Genomic DNA, 20929 nt, shown 5'->3' with positions numbered 1-20929 from the left:
ATGGTATGAGAACGAGAAGTCGACCGATAATGATTTTTCAACGCCGATACCGATTATTGGAGGACCAAAAAAATCTGATACCGATTAATCGGCCAATATTTATTTATTTATTTATTTATTTATTTATTTATTTGTTTGTAATAATGACAATTACAACAATACGGAATTAACACTTATTTTAACTTAATATAATACATAAATAAAAATCCATTTAGCCTCAAATAAATAATGAAACGTTCAATTTGGTTTAAATAATGCAAAAACAAAGTGTTGGAGAAGAAAGTAAAAGTGCAATATGTGCCATGTTCGATTTGGTCTGTGTTTGAGCTATTGTTACATGGGCGTTATGAAATGAATCCTTAGGTTGGTAGGAACAAATCTAGCCTATTGCCAATGTTATCTGATTTATGTATGACTTATGTATGACTTTCTGTTTGTCATTATGCCCTTATGTCTTTTAGGCCTAGTAAAATGGTGTTCATTCTTCTTTAGATTGTTATTTATGGAGACGTGCCAAAGAAAAAAGAGAATGTAGTCTACCTTTCCAACCATCAATGCACAGGTGAGCTGTTCCTTTTCAACAACATGCTTAACTAATTCATTTCTGTTCATTCTGAGTGAGAATCATTTGTTAAAGTTTGGCACATGATGCAGTTGGACTAAGACCCTTGATTTCTCTTTTCTTGTCATACAGCGGACTGGATCATTGCTGACATGTTAGCCATTAGGCAGAAAGCACTTGGCCATGTGAGATACGTCCTAAAAGATGGGCTGAAATGGCTCCCATTATACGGATGGTATTTCTCTCAGGTAATATATTTATCTAAAAGTTTTGGACTGGTAGATGCTATAATATATATTGTGCTTGTTGGTAAGAGTGATTTAAGCCTATTTGGTATAATTTTTTTTAATCAAATGTTCATTTTTAGCATGGAGGTGTCTACGTGAAGCGAAGCGCAAAGTTTGACGAGAAGGCAATGAAAAATAAGCTCTCGTCACAAACAGTGTTGGGAACACCAGTAAGTATTTAAGGAGCACACTGGCACAAACTGTCTGATTTGGGAATGTTATTTACTCCCGAAAGCATTTTTGGTGATAAGCATGTTATTTCTTGCATCGCAGCCAATAACTTTTTACATGGCTGCCAACAAAACTAATGTTTAATACTGTCACATCATTCAATGGATTCTATTGATGGGCTGTGAGGGTGTCTGTGAAATACCATAAAAGTGCTCTTACTTTATCCCAATTTGTCATTCTTTGAAGAGCGTTGCTATTCTAAAATATACATGAAACCAACTGAAATATTTATGAAAGCCGTTTTGGTCACTGGCATGTCCGTTCTAAATGTTTCCCTGTGCCTAGTCTATATCGGGAAGGACAGCTGTTGCCAAATAACTTCTTCCCAGGACACTAAGATCCACAGCTTGTTGTTTGAGCTTCTGGGCTACCCTTTGTCCCTGGGCTTCTGTGCTAGCATTTTGTCATGATTTTCTGACTAGTCTTGTCTTCATGACAACCAGGTTTTCATATGTGCATGGGTACAGATTATTCGGAAAGTATTAAGACCTTTTTCCACATTTAGGTATGTTACTGCCTTTTCCTCATCAAGCTACACACAATACTCTATAATGGCAAAGCGAAAACAGGTTTTTAGAAATTTGTGCAAATTTCTAGCAAAAAATGAAAACCGCTTATTTACATAAGTATTCTGATCCTTTGAATTGGGACTCAAAATGGATCTCAGGTGCATCCTGTTTTCGTTGATTATCGTTGAGATGTTTCAAGAACTTGACTGGAGTCCACCTTTGGTAAATTAAATTGATTGGACATGATTTGGAAATGCACACATCTGTCTACATAAGGTCCCACAGTTGACCGTGCATGTCTGAGCAAAAACCAAGCCATGAGGTTGAAGGAATAGTCTGTACAGCTCCGACAGGATTGTGTCGAGGCACATATCTGGGGAAGCGTAGCAAAACATTTCTGCAGCATTGAAGGTCCCCAAGAACACTGGCCTGCATCATTCTTAAATTGAAGAAGTTAGGAACCGTCAAGACTCTTCCTAGCGCTGGCCACCTGCCCAAACTGAGCAATCGGGGGAGAAGGGCCTTGGTCAGGGAGGTGACCAAGAACCCGATGGCTACTCTGAAAGGGCTCTAGATTGACAACCATCTCCACAGAGGCATTCTGGAAGGTTATCCCATCTCTGCAGCACTCACCCAATCAGGCCTTTTATGGTAGTGGCCAGACGGAAGCCACTCAGTAAAAGGCACATGACAGCCCGTTTCGCGTTTGCTAAAAGGCACCTAAATGTCTCTGACCATAAGAAACAAAATTCTCTTGTCTGATACAATCAAGATTTAACTTGGCCTGAATGCCAAGCGTCACGTCTGGAGGAATCCTGTCACCATCCCTACGGTGAAGCATGGTGTGGCAGCATCATGCTGTGGGGATGTTTTTCAGTGGCAGGGACTGGGAGACTAGTCTGGATTGAGGGAAAGATGAACAACGCAAAATAGCTGTTCAGTGACGCTCCCCATCCAACCTGACAGAGGATCTGCAGGTGTGCCAAGCTAGTAGTGTGATACCCAAGAAGACTCGAGGCTGTAATCCCTGCCTAAGGTCCTTCAACAAAGTGCTGAGTAAAGGGTCTCAACACTTGTGATATTTTGCTTTGTCATTATGGGGTATTGTGTGTAGATTAATACATTTTAGATTAAGGCTGTAAGGTAACAAAGTGGGAAAAGTCAAGGGCTCTGAATACTTTCCGAATGCGCTCTATGTAGAAACATAGTCTTAGACTACTAACCTTGCGAGTAATGATGTGCTGATCTCCCCTGCAAGACTTCACTTGCTGTAACTTAAACCCCCGTTTGTTTTGATTTCGGTGCAGATGTTTCTTGTCATCTTCCCAGAAGGAACCCGATACAACCCTGAACTCAAGAAGATGATCAGCGACAGTCAGGCTTTTGCCACTAAAGAAGGTGCTCTTTCATACTTTCACATTGATTTATAAATTCCGAGCTAGTGTATTCTTTCATGACTAATCACAAAGCTTTGGGGAGGATTAACGAATGGGGGTCATGTAGGGGTAATGCATTGGAATGGGTACTTCACCTTCTTCCCCTCCCATGCTTAATGGAGTCCTTATCCCACATTGAAAGTGATTGTTGTAGCACTGCTTTCTTTTTCAACCTTTAACCTCTGAAACTCAGCAACTTCCCATTGGCCATGTTCAGTGGCAGAATACAGAGGGGGACTCAATCCCCCAACATTTTTAAACTGTATAATGGTTTTTGGGTAATAAGGTATTTGGTTACAAGGGTTTTAACAAATACAATTTGCAACTTAAAAGCAAGATACCTTTGCCGTGACAGCGGATACAATCTAACTTCCCAACTAACTATTTGCAGTCTCTTGTCAAAATCTCACAACCCAAATGTTTGTTGACCGCATTAGTGGAACCTTAGACAAAATGAGAAGTCGCCTGGCTGTTCTATTTATTTTTTTTATCCTCGTCAGTGGATTGCTGGTTCAGTGCTAAGAGCTTGGCAGCTTGGACCAGTGAGTTCCTTTTAATTAAATATTCCAGAGGCTGTAGCTTATAAATTGGGCTAAAGGTTAATTTGTGATTACAAAAGTATGTTACTGCTGACTTATAAGTGATTTATGTTGCTAGACCTAATTAGCAAGAGCAAGTTGAAAGGTTTGAAATGGCTTCTTGTTTATGACCTTTTCTTTCATAAAGTAGGATTTTTTTCGTTTGGTAGCCGACTACCACACTACATGGCCAAATGTATGTGGACACCTGCTTGTCGAACATCTCATTCCAAAATCATGGGCCCCCTTTAACTGATATAAAAGCCTCCCCACTTCTGGAATGGCTTTCCAGTAGATGTTGGAACATTGCTGCGGGACCTTGCTTCCATTCAGCCACAAGCATTAGTGAGGTTGTCTACTGATGTTGGGCGACTACGTCTGGCTCCAATTTATTCCGAAAATGTTTGATGGGTTTGAGGTCAGGGCTCTGTGCAGGCCAATCAAGTTCTTCCACACCGATCTCGACAAGCCATTTCTGTATGGACCTCACATGGTGTACGGGGGCATTGTCATGCTGAAACAGGAAAGGGCCTTCCTCAAACTGTTGCCACAAAGTTGGAAGCACAGAATCGTCTATAATGTTATTGTATGCTGTAGCTATAAGATTTTCCTTCACTGGATCTAAGGGGCCTAGCCCGAACCATGAAAAACAGCCCCTAGACCATTATTCCTCCACCAAACTTTACAGATGGCGCTATGCATTGGGGCAGGTAGTGTTCTCCTGGCATCCGGCAAACCCAGATTTGTCAGTTGGACTGCCAAATGGTGAAGAGTGATTCATAACTCCAGAGAACGTGTTTCCATTGCTCCAGCCGACGCTTGGCATTGCGCATGCTAATCTGGGCCATGGAAACCCATTTCATGAAGCTCACGGTGAAGTTATTGTGCTGACGTTGCTTCCAGGGGCAGTTTAGAACTCTGTAGTGAGTGTTGCAACTGAGGACAGACAATTTGTATGAGCTGAAGCACTCTGTGGTCCCATTATGTGAGCTTTTGTGGCCTACCACTTCTCGCTTGAAACATTGCTCCAAGACGTGTCCACATCACAATAACAGCACTTGACTAACTGACTTGTTGGCATCTTATCTCGGTGCCATGTTGAAAGTCACTGAGCTCTTCAGTAAGGCCATTCTACTGCCAATGTTTGTCTATGGAGATTGCATATCTGTGTGCTCTATTTTACACACATGTCAGCAACGGGTGTGGCTAAAATAGCCAAATCCACTAATTTGAAGGGGTGTCCACATACTACTTGTTTACTATAATGTACTTATTTTTCTATACTTAGCATTAGCTTAATTTTATTAATACTCTAAAGATCAAATGCCCTGTGCAGTCAAGTGATATTCCTGTGTTTTAATATTTCCACACTGGTTGGAATAATATTGTGAAAATGATAATGCCCTTAGTGTACTGTTTGAAAAGACTGCCTGGAATTTCAGTCTGCTTTGGTAGAATAGCGTTTTGGCCTGCCTGGTGACCTTACCAGGCAGTTAATTAGTTAGTAGACCAATAAGAACGAGAGTTCCAAACCTCTGCCAATAACAGCTAGTTTTCCTCTCTCGGACCACTCCCAGAATGTCCTAGCAAAATTCTTGCTTGAGAAATTGCTCTTTCCCTTGTGTGAGCTGCTTCTGAAGTTATAACATCACAGCCATATCACCATGAAATGGAATGCAATATATACCCAGTGTGGCACTCGATAAACTTGCAGTCTTATGTTTACATAGCAACAGATTTAACTACACTGAAGAAAAATATTAACATAAAATGTTGGTCCATGTTTAATGAGTTGAAATAAAAGATCCCAGAAATTGTTTGTGCACAAAACGCTTATTTCTCTCAAATGTTCTGCACAAATTTGTTTACATCCCTGTTAGTGAGCATATCTGCTTTGCCAAGATAATCCATCCATCTGACAGGTGTGGCATTTCAAGAAGCTGAAACAGAATGGCCATTACGCAGATGCACCTTGTGCTGGGATCAATAAAAGGCCACTCTAAAATCTGCAGTTTTGTCACACAACACAATGTCTCAAGTTGAGGGAGCATGCAATTGGCATGCTGACTGCTGCAATATCCGCGGGTGGACGACAATGCAAATAGTCTTTGTAGCAATTTGATTAGATGTTCAGTAGTCTTATGGCTTGGGGTAGAAGCTGTTTAGAAGCCTCTTGGACCTAGACTTGGTGCTCCGGTACCGCTTTCCGTGTGGTAGCAGTAGGAACAGTCTATGACTAGCGTGGCTGCAGTCTTGGACACTTTTTTTGTGGGGCCTTCCTCTGACACTGCCTGGTATAGAGGTCCTGAATGGCAGGAAGCTTAGCCCCAGTGATGTACTGAGCCATACGCACTACCCTCTGTAGTGCCTTGCGGTCGGAGGCAGAGCAGTTGACATACCAGGGCAGGAGTACAGGAGGGGACTGAGCACACGACCCCCATGTTGAGGATCAGCGTGGAGGATGTGTTGTTCCCTACCCTTACCGCCTGGGTGCGTCCCGTCAGGAAGTCCAGGATCCAGTTGCAGAGCGAGGTGTTTAATCCCAAGGTCCTTAGCTTAGTGATGAGCTTTGAGGACACTATGGTGTTGAACGCTGAGCTACTGTCAATGAACAGCATTCTCACACAAGTGTTCCGTTTGTCCAGGTGTGACAGGGCAGTGTGGAGTGGATCTGATGGGGTGGTATGCAAATTGGAGTGGGTCTATGGTTTCTGGGATAATGATATTGATGTGAGCCATGACCAGCCTTTCAAAGCACTTCATGGCTACAGACGTGAGTGCTACGGGTCGGTAATCATTTAGGCAGGTTACCTTAGTGTTCTTGGACACAGGGACTATGGTGGTCTGTTTAAAACATGTTGGTATTAAAGACTCGGACAGGGAGATGTTAAAAATGTCAATGAAGTCACTTGCCAGTTGGTCAGCGCATGCTCGGAGTATACGTCCTGGTAATCCGTCTGGCCCTGTGTCCTTGTGAATGTTGACCTGTTTAAAGGTCTTACTCACATCGACTGTGGAGAGCGTGATTACGTAGTCATCTGGAACAGCTGGTGCGCTCATGCATGTTTCAGTGTTACTTGCCTCGAAGTGAGCATAGAAATTATTTAGCTTGTGTCAATGGGTAGCTCTCGGCTGTGCTTCCCTTTTGTAGTCTGTAATAGTTTGCAACCCCTGCCACATCCGACAAGCATCAGAGCCAGTGTAGTATGATTCGATCTTGTTTGATGGTTCGTCGGAGGGCATAGCGGAATTTCTTATAAGCTTCCGGGTTAGAGTCCCGCTCCTTGAAAGCTGCAGCTCTACCCTTCAGCTCAGTGCGGATGTTGCCTGTAATCCATGGCTTCTGGTTGGTGTATGTACGTACAGTCACTGTGGGGGACAACGTCATCAATGCACTTATTGATGAAGCCGATGACTGATGATGTACTCCTCAATGCCATTGGAGGAATCGCGGAACATATTCCAGTCTGTGCTAGCAAAACAGTCCTGTAGCTTAGCATCTGCTTCATCTGACCACTTTTTTTCATTGATCTAGTCACTGTTGCTTCCTGCTTTAGTTTTTGCTTGTAAGCAGGAATCGGGAGGATAAAATTATGGTCAAATTTGCCAAATGGGGGGCGAGGGAGAGCTTGGTAAGCGTCTGTGTGTGGAGTAAAGGGGATTGCTAGTTTTTTTTAAATTAATTTATTTCTCTCTCTCTGGTTGCACATTTAACATGCTGATGGAAATTGGGTATAACCGATTTGTTTCCCTGCATTAAAGTCCCCGGCCACTAGGAGTGCCGCCTCTGAGCTCTTTCCGGTTTGCTAATGGTGGTATACAGCTCATTGAGTGCGGTCTTAGTGCCAGCATCGGTCTGTGGTGGTATGTAGACATCTACCAAAAATACAGATGAAAACTCTCTAGGTAGAGTGGTCTACAGCTTATCATGTGATACTCTACCTCAGGTGAGCACAACCTTGAGACTTCTTTTGATATCATTATTTTCCAGCGATTGTGCATTGGCCAGTAGTACGGATGGCAAGAGAAGATTAGCCACTCGTCGGCAGATCCTCACAAGGCACCCTGATCTCTTTCCGCTATGTCTCTTTCTCCTGCGAATGACAGAGATGAGGGTGTGTTCGGGTGTCTGGAGTAAATCCCTCTCGTCCTTTTCGTTAAAGAGATTCTTCGTCCAGTTCAAGGTGAGGAATCACTGTTCTGATTTCCAGAAGCTCTTTTCGGTCATAAGAGACGGTTGCAGCAACATTATGTACAAAATAAGTTACAAAAATGCAAATAAACAAACAAATGAAACGGCAGTCATCCTCCGGCGCCAATTCATATATGGTTTTAGATAATTGCTGGTCTCAAGTGCAGCCGACATTCTTTCTGATTTTAGTGATTACAAAGACTACATTCGTCACCTCTCAATTAAGTATGGGCTCGTTTGTCCATTTGATCCTGCAATTTGTCCACTGTCTACCATTCAGATATATGACCTGATTATTTAAATGGACTGCTGTATTGCTGTTAGCATTTATTGAAAGATCAGTTTGGAGATAATGGTACAATTATTACATTTTAGTGGTAAATTATTATATTTACTGTACTTTTAATTTTCGTTAGCAAAATCTGAAAATACTCTGGATACATGAGAGGAATTTTCCTGGAAAATGTGGGGTAGGTGCAACATACCAACATCCCTGGGTCGCTCCTCTTTTCAGTTCTCTGCAGCTAGCAACTGGAACGAGCTGCAATATACTCAAACTGGACAGTTTTTTATCTCACAAAGACTCAATCATGGACACTTTGTGACAGTTGTGGCTGCTTTGTGTGTTGTATTGTCTCTTACCTTATTGATCTTTGTGCTGTTGACTGTGCCCAGTAATGTTTGTACCATGTTTTGTGTTGTTACCATGCTGTGTTGTCTTAATTCTCCCTTTGTTGTGTTGTCTCTCTTGTTGTGATGTGTTTGGTCCTATATTTATATTGTTGTTTTTTTTAATCCCAAGCCCTCGTCCCTGCAGGATGCCTTTTGGTAGGCCGTCATTGTAAATAAGAATTTGTTCTTAACTGACTTGCCTAGTTAAATAAAATAAACATAAACAAACTAGGGTTTGAGTGAGAGGACTGGTGTCTCCAAGTGGCCATGCACCTCTCCAAAGACGCAATCCAAAAACGTCCATTATAAAACCGCAATCTGGGTCACTTGGGCATGATTCTTAAGCTAAGTTATGAAATACGATCTTAGGCAATTCAGATAAACCGATTCTGTAATTTTTGTGTGCGTAGAAAGGAGTCCAGTGCATGAAAATGTTCTTCACAATGAACAGGCTAATTATGTTCAGAACAACCCAGGCTATGACATGATATCTTGTAACTGAATGTTGACACTATATACAGTTGAAGTCAGAAGTTTACATACACTTAGGTTGGAGTCATTAACTTGTTTTTCAACCACTCTGTAATTTTCTTGTTAACAAACTATAGTTTTGCAAGTCGGTTTGGACATTACTTTCTGCATGACACAAGTAATATTTCACATATAATTCACTGTATCACAATTCCAATGGGTCAGAGGTTTACATACACTAAGTTGACTGTGCCTTTTTAAACAGCTTGGAAAATACCAGAAAATTATGTTATTGCTTTAGAAGCTTCTGATGGGCTAATTAACATCATTTGAGTCAATTGGAGGTGTATCTGTCGATGTATTTCAAGGCCTACCTTCAAAATTCAGTGACCTCAGAAAAACAATTGTAGGCTTCCACAAGTCTGATTCATCCTTGGGAGCAATTTCCAAATGCCTGAATGTACCAGGTTCATCTGTACAAACAATAGCACGCAAGTATAAACACCATGCAGCCGTCAAACCGCTCAGGAAGGAGACGTCTTCTGTCTCCTAGAGATGAACGTACTTTGGTGCGAAAAGTGCAAATCAATCCCAGAACAGCAAAGGACCTTGTGAAGATGCTGGAGGAAACGGGTACAAAAGTATCTATATCCACAGTAAAACGAGTCTTATATCGACATAACCTGAAAGGCTGCTCAGCAAGGAAGAAGCCACTGCTCGAAAACTGCCATTTAAAAAAGGCAGACTACGGTTTGCAACTGCACATGGGGACAAAGATTGTACTTTTTGGAGAAATGTCCTCTGGTCTGATGAAACAAAAATAGAGCTGTTTGGCCCCATAATGACCATGGTTATGTTTGGAGGAAAAAGGGGGAGGCTTGCAAGCCGAAGAACACCACCCCAACTGTGAAGCACGGGGGTGGCAGCATCATGTTGTGGGAGTGCTTTGCTGCAAGAGGCACTGGTGCACTTCAAAATGGATGGCACCATGAGGAGGAAAATTATGTGGATATATTGAAGCAACATCTCAAGACATCAGTCATGAAGTTAAAGCTTGGTTGCAAATGGGTCTTCCAAATGGACAATGACCCCAAGCATACTTCCAAAGTTGTGGCAAAATGGCATAAGGACAACAAAGTCGAGGTATTGGAGTGGCCATCACAAAGCCCTGTCCTCAATCCTATAGAACATTTGTGGGCAGAACTGAAAAAGCATGTGCGAGCAAGGAGGCCTACAATCCTGACTCAGTTACACCAACTCTGTCAGGATGAATGGGCCCAAATTCAACCAATTTATTGTGGGAAGCTTGTGGAAGGCTATCCAAAACGTTTGACCCAAGTTAAACCATTTTAAAGGCAATGCTACCACATACTAATTGAGTGTATATGAACTTCTGACCCACTGGGCATGTAATGACAGAAATAAAAGCTGAAATAAATCATTCTCTCTACTATTATTCTGACATTTCACATTCTTAAAATAGTGGTGATCCTAACTGACCTAAGACCATTTTTACTAGGATTAAATGTCGAATTGTGAAACTGAGTTTTTAAATGTAGTTGGCTAAGGTGTATGTGAACTTCTGACTTCAGCTGTATGATATGAGTTTAATGATTTGGAAATGTACAGTGCACATTTGGACTCACGGGTGTTTGGCTTGTATGACATCAAAGCAGTATTTATTATAATCCTCAATGTCTCATCTTTCAAAATACTTCGAGTCCTCTTAATTTACAGCATTTCCCTCACTCAGACAAAACATTTGCAAAAGTTGCCCAATTACTGGGAGGGAAGAGGGGGACGACTATGTGTCACGCTCAAGATCAGTACAGCCGTCAATCAAAAACCATACAGCAATGTGAAGCACAGAGCCTGAGCTCTGACCTCATGTATAGCATTTTACTGTACAGCTACTACGTTCCATTTGAGACATTAGTGCCCAAATCTGCCATTTTCAACATCTATACAGGTACGAGTGTAAAGGGCTACCACTGCATGTTGCCTGGCACATCAGTTAACCAATGCTCTCCTGTTTATTTCCCTCAGGGCTGGCTGCCTTAGACCATGTTCTGACCCCAAGAATGAAAGCCTCTCACATTGCCATAGAGACCATGAGGGATCACCTGGATGCTGTTTATGATATCACCGTTTGTGTATGAGGCAACACTGGGCAAAAGCAGTGATAGACAACCTGCCCCAACCATGCCAGGTATGAAGTTGTTCGAGACAATTCTGTTTTTTCAGGTATTAAAGGGGAACACTTTAGGAAGTAAAACTAAGCAAAGCGATGTTTTCTATTTTTTTATTTTACCCCTTTTTCTCCCCAATTTCGTGGTATCCAATTGTTGTAGTAGCTACTATCTTGTCTCATTTCTACAACTCCCGTACGGGCTCGGGAGAGACGAAGGCTGAATGTCATGCGTCCTCCGATACACAACCCAACCAGCCGTTAAGAAGCCGTACAAAGCGCGCATCCAACCCGGAAGCCAGCCGCACCAATGTGTCGGAGGCTACACCGTGCACCTGGCAACCTTGGCTAGTGCGCACTGCGCCCGGCCCGCCACAGGAGTCGCTGGTGCGCGATGAGACAAGGAGATCCCTACCGACCAATCCCTTCCTAACCCGGACGACGCTGGGCCAATTGTGCGTCGCCCCACGGACCTCCCGGTCGCGGACGGTTACGACAGAGCCTGGGCGCAAACCCAGGGACTCTGATGGCACAGCTTGCGCTGCAGTACAGCGCCCTTAACCACTGCGCCACCCGGGAGGCCAAAGCGATGTCTTCAACCCACTAATACTAAACATGTGCAATTAACAAACACTCTATTTAATTTTTTGATCATCGACAAGGCTGTTTCAAAGTGATTGGGTTAAGTGCAGAAGACGCATTTCAGAAGGCATTCAGTTGTACAACTGACTAGGTATCCCCCTTTCCCTTCATTTGAGCTATTGTCAGCGCCATTTTAAATTGTAATAGTAATGACTGATGCCAGTGAGTCACTGGCAGGGATCATCAAATTGTCTGTGGCAGCCTTAAAGTATGGGTCAAATCATCAAATTTTATTTGTCACATACACATGGTTAGCAGATGTTAATGCGAGTGTAGCGAAATGCTTGTGCTTCTAGTTCCGACAATGCAGTAATAACCAACAAGTAATCTAACTAACAATTCCACAACTACTACCTTATACACACAAGTGTAAAGGGATAAAGAATATGTACATTAACATATATGAATGAGTGATGGTATAGAACAGCATAGGCAAGATGCAGTAGATGGTATCGAGTACAGTATATACATATGAGATGACTAATGTAGGGTATGTAAATATTATATAAAGTGGCATAGTTTAAAGTGGCTAGTGATACATCTATTACATAAAGATGGCAAGATGCAGTAGATGATGTAGAGTACAGTATATACATATGAGATGACTAATGTAGGGTATGTAAACATTATATTAAGTGGCATTGTTTAAAGTGGCTAGTGATACATTTTTTACATCAATTTCCATTATTAAAGTGGCTGGAGTTGAGTCAGTATGTTTGCAGCAGCCACTCAATGTTAGTGGTGGCTGTTTAGTCTGATGGCCTTGAGATAGACGCTGTTTTTCAGTCTTTCAGTCCCTGCCTTGATGCACCTGTACTGACCTCGCCTTCTGGATGATAGCGGGGTGAACAGGCAGTGGTTCGGGTGGTTGTTGTCCTTGAGGATCTTTATGGCCTTCCTGTGACATCGAGTGGTGTAGGTGTCCTGGAGGGCAGGTATTTTTCTCTGGATAGCCTTACGGTCGTGGGCGGAGCAGTTGCCATATCAGGCGGTGATACAGCCTGACAGGATGCTCTCGATTGTGCATATGTAGAAGTTTTGTGTGCTTTTGGTGACAAGCCGAATTCCCTCAGCCTCCTGAGGTTGAAGAGGCACTGCTGCGCCTTCTTCACAACGCTGTCTGTGTGGGTGGACTAATTCAGTTTGTCTGTGATGTGTATGCCGAGGAACTTAAAACTTTCCACCTTCTCCACTACTGTCCCGTCGATGTGGATAGGGGGGTGCTCCCTCTGCTGTTTCCTGAAGTCCACAATCATCTCCTTTTGTTTTGTTGACGTTGAGTGTGAGGTACAGTGACTGTACGTAAATATCCCAACCAGAAGCAATGGATTACAGGCAACATCCGCATCGAGCTAAATACTAGAGCTGCCGTTTTCAGGGAGCAGGACACTAATCTGGATGCCTGGAATAAATCTCGCTATGCCATCCGACAAACCATCAAACAAGCAGTGTCAAAACATTAATAAGATTGAATCCTACTACACCAGCTCTGATGCTCGTCGGATGTGGCGGGGCTTAAACTCTTACGGTCTACAAAGGGAAACCCAGATCCGAGCTGCCCAGTGACGTGAACCTACCAGGCGAGCTAAGTGCCTTTTTATGCTCGCTTCGATGCAAGCAAGACTGAAGCATGCACGAGAGCACCAGCTGTTCTGGATGACTCTGAACGCTCTCGGTAGCCAATGTGAGCACAGATGATGCAATCTCAATCACGCTGCCATTCCACACCTGGACCAAAGGAACACCTATGTGAGAATGCTGTTCATTGATTGCAGCTCAGCATTCAACACCATAGTGCCCATGAAGCTCATCACTAAACTAAGGACCCTGGGATTAAACACCTCCCTTTGCAACTGGATCCTGGACTTCCTGACAGGCCGTCCCCAGGTGGTAAGGGTAGGCAACAACATGTCAACAACGCTGACTCTCTGGGGTACCTCAGGGGTGTGTACTTAGTCCCCTCCTGCATTCCCTGTTCACCCATGACTGCGTGGCCGAACATGACTCCAACACCAAGTTTGCTGATGACACAACACTGGTAGGCACAACACTGACGACACAACGATGAGACAGCCTTTAGGGAGGAGGTCAGAGAACTGTCAGTGTGGTGCCAGGACAACAATCTCTCCCTCAACGTGAGCAAGACAAAGGAGCTGATCGAGGAGTACAGAAAAAGGCGGGCCGAACAAGCCCCCATTTAACATCAACAGGGCTGTAGTGGAGCGTGTCGAGAGTTTCATGATCCCTGGTGTCCACATCACCAACGATCTATCATGGTCCAAACACACCAAGCCAAATCAAATCAAATCAAATTTATTTATATAGCCCTTCGTACATCAGCTGATATCTCAAAGTGCTGTACAGAAACCCAGCCTAAAACCCCAAACAGCAAGCAATGCAGGTGTAGAAGCACGGTGGCTAGGAATAACTCCCTAGAAAGGCCAAAACCTAGGAAGAAACCTAGAGAGGAACCAGGCTATGTGGGATGGCCAGTCCTCTTCTGGCTGTGCCGGGTGGAGATTATAACAAAACATGGTCAAGATGTTCAAATGTTCATAGATGACCAGCATGGTCGAATAATAATAAGGCAGAACAGTTGAAACTGGAGCAGCAGCACAGTCAGGTGGACTGGGGACAGCAAGGAGTCATCATGTCAGGTATTCCTGGGGCATGGTCCTAGGGCTCAGGTCCTCCGAGAGAGAGAAAGAGAGAAGGAGAGAATTAGAGAACGCACACTTAGATTCACACAGGACACCGAATAGGACAGGAGAAGTACTCCAGATATAACAAACTGACCCTAGCCCCCCGACACATAAACTACTGCAGCATAAATACTGGAGGCTGAGACAGGAGGGGTCAGGAGACAATCGTGACGAGGTCATGACAAAACCTTATCCCCCTCAGGAGACTGAAGAGATTTGGCATGGGTCCCCAGATCCTCAAAAGGTTCTATAGCTGCACCATTGAGAACATCCTGACCGGTTGCACCACCGCCTGGTATGGCAACTGCTCAGCATCTGACCGTAAGGCTCTAGAGAGGGTAGTGCGCTTCCTGCAGTCCAGGACCTATCTTATAGGCGGTGTCAGAGGAAAGCCCATAAAATTGTCATACTCCAGCCTCCCATGTCATAGACTGTTCTCTCTGCTACCGCACGGCAAGCGGTACCGGAGCGCCAAGTCTAGGACCAAAAGTCTCCTTAACCTCTCTGGGATATCGGCAACAGCCAGTGAAAGTGCAGGGCGCCAAATTCAAAACAACAACAACCTCATAATTTAAAATTCCTCAAGCATACAAGTATTTTTCCACCATTTTAAAGATACAATTCTCGTTAATCCAGCAACAGTGTCTGATTTCAAAAATGCTTTACAGCTAAAGCACCACAAATGATTGTTAGGTCACCACCAACTCACAGAAAAACACAGCCATTTTTCCAGCCAAAGAGAGGAGTCACAAAAAGCACAAATAGAGTTAAAATGAATCACTAACCTTTGATCTTCATCAATGACACTCATAGGACTTCATGTTACACAATACATGTATGTTTTGTTCGCTAAAGTGCATATTTATATCAAAAAATCTTATTTTACATTGGCGCGTTACGTTCAGTAGTTCTAAAACATGCAGTGATTGTGCAGAGAGCCACATCTATTTACAGAAATACTCATTATAAATGTTGATGGAAATACAACTGTTATACATGCAACTAGAGATACTTCTCCTTAACCTCTTGAATCTAGGGGGCACTATGTTCATTTTTGGAAAAATAACGTCCCCAAATTAAACAGCGATTTTGTCAGGACAAGATGCTAGAATATGCATATAATTGACAGCTTAGGATAGAAAACACTCTAAAGTTTCCAAAACTGTAAAAATATTGTCTGAGTATAACAGAACTGATATTGCAGGCGAAAGCCTGAAAAATCCAATCAGGAAGGGACTCTTATTTAGAAAGCTCTGCGTTCCTATGCGTCCCTATTGAGCAGTGAATGAGATCAACCAGATTCCTTTTTCTATGGCTTCCCTAATGTGTCTAGTGTCACAATACATAGTTTCAGACTTATTTTGAAAAATGAGCCTGAACGTCAACATTGCGTCAGTGTTTTTCAAATATCTATTCGATAATATCTCAACTAGGACTGGTGGCTTCTTAGTAGGAGAGAGAGAAACAATGGCCGCATTTGTCCTTTACGCACAAAACACTGAAAGACTTCAGCTGACGTTCCATTGCTTTTCTACAGACAATGGTGGTGTTGGAGGGCCAGTAGGAGGCACTCTTTCCTCTGATCTAAAAAAATATCCCAATGCCCCAGGGCAGTGATTGGGGACACTGCCCTGTGTTGGGTGCCGTCTTTCGGATGGGAAGTTAAACGGGTGTCCTGACTCTGAGGACATTAAAGATCCCATGGCACTTATCGTAAGAGTAGGGGTGTTAACCCCGGTGTCCTGGCTAAATTCCCAATCTGGCCCTCAAACCATCACGATCACCTAATAATCCCCAGTTTACAATTGGCTCATTCATCCCCCCTCTCCCCTGTAACTATTCCCCAGGTCGTTGCTGCAAATGAGAACGTGTTCTCAGTCAATTTACCTGGTAAAATAACAGATAAATAATGGAATTCTCAGGTTGGAACCTCATTGATGATTTATGTTAAAAACATCCTAAAGATTGATTCTATACTTAGATTGACAACTTTCTACGGGCTGTAACGGAACTTTTTGAACTTTTCGTCCGACGTTCGGCGGGACCTGAAAGCGCTTTTGGATTTGTTTACCAAAACGCCCTAACAAAAGAAGTTATTTGGATATAATGATGAAATTATCAAACAAAACTAACATTTATTGTGGAACTGGGATTCCTGGGAGTGCATTCTGATGAAGATCAAAGGTAAGTGAATACTTATAATGCTATTTATGACTAATTTTGACTACCCAATATGGCGGATATCTTTTTGGCTGCTTTGTTGTCTGAAAGCTGTACTCAGATTATTGCATGGTTTGCTTTTTCCGTAAAGTTGATACTACCCATCCCGGGTCCGTAATCATCAACTGACACTAATTAGCATAACGCAACGGACATAAATATTACTAGAAAATATTCCTATTCATGAAATCACAAGTGAAATATATTGAAACACAGCTTAGCATTTTGTTAATAACCCTGTAATCTCAGATTTTGAAAATATGCTTTACATTTGTGTAAATTTATTGATAGCCTAGCATAGCATAGCATTATGTCTGGCTAGCAGCAGGCAACCTGGTCACGAAAATCAGAAAACAAATCAAATTAAATTGTTTACCTTTGATGCGCTTCGGATGTTTTCACTCACGAGACTCCCAGTTAGATAGCAAATGTTCCTTTTTTCCAAAAATATTATTTTTGTAGGAGAAATAGCTCCGTTTGTTCTTCACGTTTGGCTGAGAAATCGGCCGGAAATTGCGGTCACTACAACGCTGAAAAATATTCAAAATTAGCTCCATAATATCGACAGAAACATGGCAAACGTTGTTTATAATCAATCCTCAAGGTGTTTTTCAAATATCTATTCGATAATATCTCAACTAGGACTGGTGGCTTCTTAGTAGGAGAGAGAGAAACAATGGCCGCATTTGTCCTTTACGCACAAAACACTGAAAGACTTCAGCTGACAGAGAGCTAACACTCATGACCGCACCTCAGAGCCTGTGGCAATCTGCCAGACACCTGGCTCAAACAGCCCTTATGAGCCCCCACTTCACAGTAGAATCCTCAAACAAAGTTCTAAAGACTTAACATTTATTGGAAGCCTTAGCAAATGCAACAACCAATATCCCACTGTATCTACATTAGGGGCTGAGTTTTAAAAAACTACAAGCCTCAGATTTCCCACTTCCTGGTTGGATTTTTCTCAGGTTTTCGCCTGCCATATGAGTTATGTTATACTTCAGACATCATTCAAACAGTTTTAGAAACTTCAGAGTGTTTTCTATCCAATACTACTAATAATATGCATATATTAACATCTGGGACGACAGAGTAGCAGGCAGTTTACTCTGGGCACCTTATTCATCCAAGCTACTCAATACTGCCCCCCTGTCACCAAGAAGTTTAACATCTTCTACCCGCAAGCCATAACACTGCTGCTAGTCACTGTTTATTATCTATGCATAGTCACTTCACCCCTACCTACAGTCGTGGCCAAAAGTTTTGAGAATGACACACACATTCATTTCCACAGAGTTTGCTGCCTCAGTGTCTTTAGATATTTTGTCAGTTACTACGGAATACTGAAGTATAATTACAAGCATTTCATTTCAAGTGTCAAAGGCTTTTATTGACAATTACATGAAGTTTATGCAAAGAGACAATATTTGCAGTGTTGACCCTTCTTTTTCAACACCTCTGCAATCTGCCCTGGCATGCTGTCCATTAACTTCTGGGTCCCATCCTGACTGATGGCAGCCCATTCTTGCATAATCAATGCTTGGAGTCCGTCAGAATTTGTGGGTTTGTTTGTCCACCCGCCTTTTGAGGATTGACCACAAGTTCTCAATGTAATTAAGGTCTGGGGAGTTTCCTGGCCATGGAACCAAAATATCGATGTTTTGTTCCCCAAGCCACTTAGTTATCACTTTTGCATTATGGCAAGGTGCTCCATCATGCTGGAAAAGGCATTGTTCGTCACCAACCTGTTCCTGGATGCTTGGGAGAAGTTGTTCTCGGAGGATGTGTTGGTACCATTCTTTATTCATGGCTGTGTTCTTAGGCAAAATTGTGAGTGAGCCCACTCCCTTGGCTGAGAAGCAACCCCACACATGAATAGTATCAGGATGCTTTACTGTTGGCATGACACAGGACTGATGGTAGTGCTCACCTTGTCTTCTCCGGACAAGCTTTTTTCCAGATGACCCAAGCAATCGGAATGGGGATTATTCAGAGAATGACTTTACCCCAGTCCTCAACAGTCCAATCCCTGTACCTTTTGCAGAATATCAGTCTGTCCCTGCTGTTTTTCCTGGAGAGAAGTGGCTTCTTTGCTGCCCTTCTTGACACCAGGCCATCCTCCAAAAGTCTACACCTCACTGGCCGTGCAGATGCACTCACACCTGCCTACTACCATTCCTGAGCAAGCTCTGTACTGGTGGTGCCCCGATCCCGCAGCTGAATCAACTTTTTAGGAGACGGTCCTGGCGCTTTCTGGACTTTCTTGGACGCCCTAAAGCCGCCTTCACAACAATTGAACCGCTCTCCTTGAATTTCTTGATGATCCGAAATGGTTGATTTAGGTGAAATCTTACTGGCAGCAATATCCTTGACTGTGAAGCCCTTTTTGTGCAAAGCAATGATGACGGCACGTGTTTCCTTGGAGGTAACCATGGGTGACAGAGGAAGAACAAATGATTCCAAGCACCATTCTCCTTTTGAAGCTTCCAGTCTGTTAATCGAACTCAATCAGCATAACAGAGTGATCTACAGCCTTGTCCTCGTCAACACTCACACTTGTTAACGAGAGAATCGGCGACATGGTGTCAGCTGGTCCTTTTGTGGCAGGACTGAAATGCAGTGGAAATGTTTTTTTGGGGGGGTTCCGTTCATTTGCATGGCAGAGGGACTTTGCAATTAATTGTAATTCATCTGATCACTCTTCATAACATTGTGGAGTATATCATGGTACAGCAAATTTTGTGAAAAATAATTTGTCATTCTCAACTTTTTGCCACGACTGTACAAATTGCCTCTAACCTGTACCCCCGCACACTGACTTGGTACCGGTACCCCCTGTATATAGCCTCGTTATTATGTTTATTTGTTTTTATTATTTCTTACTTTATTTGGTAAATATTTTCTTAACTCTTCTTGAACTGCACTGTTGGTTAAGGGCTTGTAAGTAAGCATTTCACGGTAATGTGTATATACTTATTCGGCGCATGTGACCAATAAAGTTTGATTTAATGAGTCTCAACGAAAGAAAATTATAAAACGACACGCAGGTATATCTGACCTCCATCGAGGACGTGACAATGGTTAATCAAATCTGCCCATTTCTTTTGCACAGTTTTACAAGCCTTCTCATACAGCTGCAACTGTATATGCATTTGTAAATCAAGACCTTTCTTGAGTTGGCTCTGGGATGGTGCAACTGCTGATAATCTGAGTCTATGGTTGAGTGTGTAGGTATCCCAGAACTGTTGTGAGGGAAAAAAATATGTTAGGGACCATGTAGAATGATTCACAATAATTGTTTGCCATAATGTAATTTTGGTAATGGCGAAACTGGTGAGAAATCCTTTGAATAAATTGCCCACGTTATTAAAATAAATATTAATAGCTAATTATGAAAAATAAGATGCAGGATTTAAAAATATAAATATAAAAATGTTTAATGGCTATAACATACCTTAAGGGAACATTTCGGCATTTCGTGTATGATCAGTGAGAAAGTCCATATTGCAAATGTACGGTCCCTTACTAGACGTCCGAAATCGTTTGTAAAATTCGCGGTTGGCGTCGGGCCGTGCGGTAGGGCCAGACCTACCGGGAAGTCATCAAATGAACTTTGTCGGACATTCGGTTTCCGTTTTATAAAATAATCAAGTTTTTGACCGTTTTTCCGCTATCCCGGAATTTCCCACGAGGGCATACGGAATCATATGGCAATTTGGCAAAACATCACGAATCACGACGGGGCCTTATCTCGAAAACGGAAAATATTTCGAAGCCGAAACTTGGTGAGCGTAGGTTTGGCATAATGGGCAGTTGGCCCCGAACAAGATGGCGTCTAGGCCTCGACGGTTTTTGAGTTATGGCCGTTTTTCTGGGATTAAAGGTCCTAAATGGAAATAGAGAAATTATTTTTCCACTTCAGGTCAAAGTCAAGGAGCCTCCGGTGTCAATAAAAAAAGAACCAGCCATTTATCTATCGTCATTTAAGAGAAACGGAACAATGACAACTTGGCGATGGTCACAAATAGGCGTTTTTTTTTTTCAACGGTTACAGATCCAGTTGCAGGGTGTTCATACGAATCTTTTTAAAGTGTGCTGCGGAGCTCTGCGAGATTTCTGTGATTTTCTATGATTTTCTGAAATAACACACACATACTAAACCCTCCGTAAATAACTCAGTTGTTAACGTAAAGACTTAAAACTCAGGATTCTGTAACAGCATACCCCAATGAGGATATG

At 42.6% G+C, this 20929-nt stretch overlaps 1 pseudogene; it reads left to right on the top strand.

Moving 5' to 3' along the window:
- LOC139381110 (1-acyl-sn-glycerol-3-phosphate acyltransferase epsilon-like) overlaps positions 1–20929 on the top strand; it is a 60157-nt pseudogene that overhangs the window by 15305 nt on the left and 23923 nt on the right.

The sequence above is a fragment of the Oncorhynchus clarkii genome, chromosome 23 (genome assembly GCF_045791955.1).
Source record: "Oncorhynchus clarkii lewisi isolate Uvic-CL-2024 chromosome 23, UVic_Ocla_1.0, whole genome shotgun sequence".
NCBI lineage: Eukaryota > Metazoa > Chordata > Actinopteri > Salmoniformes > Salmonidae > Oncorhynchus > Oncorhynchus clarkii.
This window is presented reverse-complemented; position numbering and strand designations above follow the sequence as displayed.